Genomic DNA, 3,397 nt, shown 5'->3' on the forward strand with positions numbered 1-3,397 from the left:
GACTAAGCATATTTAACGTTTAATTAATTAAAATGTACGTTTTTTAGTATGTTTTATCCATTTCTTCATGATTATTATTAGTTGTTCCACCATTTAGTTGTATGTGTTTTATGTTACGCTTGTATTGTTGCATCATATCTTATGGTAATATTGTTTTAAATATAATCCAAATGTAAAATGTTTCCTACTCAAAGGGACTAAATGCATACATTTCATATAATTGAAAGTCAAAATGTAATTTATCAAATTTTAAGAGGATTTAAATTAGAATTTATCAATAATTGAGGGACTAACAGTGTTACGATCCCTTTTTTTATTGTTAGGTCTTTTCTGTTTCTATATCATAGCGTAGTGGATGATACTCCTCCTTCTTCAGCCAGAGGTTTTGAGTTCGAGTTCTGGATATGAAAATAATCTTGATAAGGAGTGCTTTCCTCCGAATAGGGCTCTACGTGGCGCGATTTCAAAATTATCAAGCTCCAATGCAGTTAAGTTACGTGAATGAAAAAAAAAAAAAGAAACATCTCAAAGGAAGTTGCAGAATTGTTTATTACTAGTGCAAAAAACTGACAAAAATTTAGAAATAGATTAATGGATGATTGAAAAAGATTAGGGTTTTAATAAGTAATTTTCAACTTTATGACTTTAAAAAGATGATAGGGGTATTTATAAACTACAAAAGGAAGTTATGAGGAAACAACAAAATAAAAAATAAAATAAAAATACCTAACTTTGTCCATGATGTATTATATTATCGCTCGATGTTTACATCAAATTATGTACGATTAATTAATGTATTATCACCTTAATTTATTATGTAAAATTGAAACAAAGTTGGATTGAAAAAAAAAAATTGGAAAATTGAAATGCTTCTAACACTTTTGTGTGTTGAATCCACGTTCAATTTTACATATTTAATACTATCTTTTCACATATTGATTATATTTCGTATCAAAAATATCGAAACAGACTCGGATAGAAAGGGGTGGTGGTGTAAGAGAGGAATATACATTAACTAACAAGTAATCAAACATCGAGAAAATGACTAAATATATATAATCAGTCCTTCACAATTTGAATAGAAGAAAATGATCCTACAAAGATCGTCTTTATAAACGATACACATGTGGAATCTTTAATCTTCATCATAACCAGTCTTGATTTTCCTTCAATTCACAAATAGTACATTTTTCCCATTGCTACTTTCTCCTTGAGTTGCATATTGTTTCCCATTTACTCAGTAATAAGCATTTGCATATCATTGACAGGAGCTGGAAGCTGCAAATATAGATAATTTGTTGTTAACAACTTACAAACATCAAAGGCTCGTGCGGTAGCTAGTTAGAGTTATACATGTATTAGTGATACAGTATGAGTTATAACGGAATCTACGTCTGTTATTTTATGCAGAGATTAGTTGTTCATATAACTTATTCCAACTTCACATTGATTCTCTCATAACTTATACATATATAAGATGTGTCGGTTTCAAGATTGCAAATCAAACACCGTATTAATGTTATGATTATGAACTTCACTTGTAACTAGCTATCAAACGTGGTGTTACTTATGCTAGATTTAATACTTTGCACGACTCATTTTCAAACCAGCTACCAAACAACCCCTAGTTCTTCTTCCTTGGATTTTTTTTCCTTGAAAAATCCATGCTTTAAAGCTAAGAAACAACATCTTAAACTCTTATTTGAAAGTAAAAGTATAGGTGTGTGCCGTATCCTTCAAAAGTAGTGCATCTTAGAATATCCCTTATTTGGAGAATTCAAGCAACATAGCTTATATACACGATGTAATTTTCCGTCCCTCTAGCTCCACACCAAACATGCAAATACTCTTAATAGAATAACGACAACTACTACGACTCAATCACAAACAAATAGGGATCAACTAAAGTCTCAAACAGAACACAAAGACAAAAACTTCGAAAGAAAAAGTATACGACATGTGTGCGTCGGATCCTCCAAAAGTAGCGCATCTTGGAAGATCCCCACTTTGGAGCATCCGAGCAACATCGCTTATATATACAATGTATTTTTTCACGCCCAACAACATATACTCTTAATAGAACAACAACAACAACTACTATGACTCAATCACATACAAGTCGGGATCGGCTATACAATTAAACAAAACGAAAAGACAGGTGTGGGTCTTGGAATATCCCCATTTTGGAGCATCCGAGCAACATAGCTTATATATACAATGTAATTTTTGACGCCCAACAACATATACTCCTAATAGAACAACAACAACTACTACTACTACGACGACGACTCAATCACAAACAAGTTGGGATCGACTATACAATGAAACAAAACAAAAAGACTAAAACTTTGAAAGCAAACTAATTACCTGTAGAACTTGTCTCAAAGATCCACTCTTCATACAAGAATGAATAGTCTCAAACTGATGAATATCAAGCTTCTTGTTAACAAAACCAATCTGAAAGTAAACACTATCAGAAAGTGGCAAATCAACTCTAATTTCTTTAACATTAAACCAAAACAAGAATCTTTTCACTTCAATCCCTTCTAACTCAGTAATGGACCCAATACCTAGTTTCCCACTAATCTTTTCAGCATAATAAACCAAATATTCAAACTCTACATAACAAGGGGCTTTCAGAAATACTTCAAAGTTTCCATCTTTATCAAGATTATAGGATTCCACAGTGTCTGGAAAGATGCCACCTGGCAGCCCATATACTGTGAGGATATCATAGATTGTGGGTTTTGGTTCTGGCTGTGGTGATGGGCTGAGGATGAAAGAGATAGTAAAAGGGGTTAATATGAAGAAAATAAGCAACCCCAAATGGAATCTTGAATTGAAAGCCATGAATGGTGGTTGAACAAGGAAATTGTGCTTTAGATGGTTGTACCTTCTGGTTAAAGAGGTGTACCTTATCTTGTGGGGTTTGAGGGGGGGGGTCAGCTTTATTGGTTTAAGTCTTGAAGAAGATATAGAGTCTTGAGTCTTGATTGGAATTTTTAGTTGAAGAAATATTGAGCTTTGGAAGAGGTAGGTGTGCTTTAGATGGTTGTACTTTGTGCTTAGAGAGGTGTACATTAATTTGGAGGGAGAAGCTATTTGAGAACAACAAGGATGGGTTTGGTTTGGACTTTTGTGATAATATGAGAGAAATAAGCCAAAAAAAAGCAATTTCTTGGAAGGATGGTATTTTAATTATAATAATTTGATATTAATCTTATTTTGCATGATTCAATGATTTTTTAATATATTTTTTCGATAGTAATTTCAGAAACTATTATAATATACGCTTTGCGTTTTTAAAATCATCAATAATTGAATAAATCGATAGATCTATTTGTAACTCCTTTGAAAATTTTATATGGATAGTATTTTTTCCCTGTATTTCAAATAT

At 32.1% G+C, this 3,397-nt stretch overlaps 1 long non-coding RNA gene across 1 annotated transcript; it reads right to left on the reverse strand.

Moving 5' to 3' along the window:
* Positions 1-1,033: 1,033 nt before the first annotated feature.
* Positions 1,034-3,169, reverse strand: LOC101247847 (uncharacterized). The gene is made up of 2 exons (XR_011212267.1): positions 2,368-3,169; positions 1,034-1,278 (listed from the first exon to the last, which is right to left on the reverse strand). It is a non-coding gene; the product is annotated as an uncharacterized lncRNA (long non-coding RNA).
* Between the last annotated feature and the right edge of the window lie 228 nt (positions 3,170-3,397).

This window comes from Solanum lycopersicum, chromosome 1 (assembly GCF_036512215.1).
Source record: "Solanum lycopersicum chromosome 1, SLM_r2.1".
NCBI classification, from domain to species: Eukaryota; Viridiplantae; Streptophyta; class Magnoliopsida; order Solanales; family Solanaceae; genus Solanum; species Solanum lycopersicum.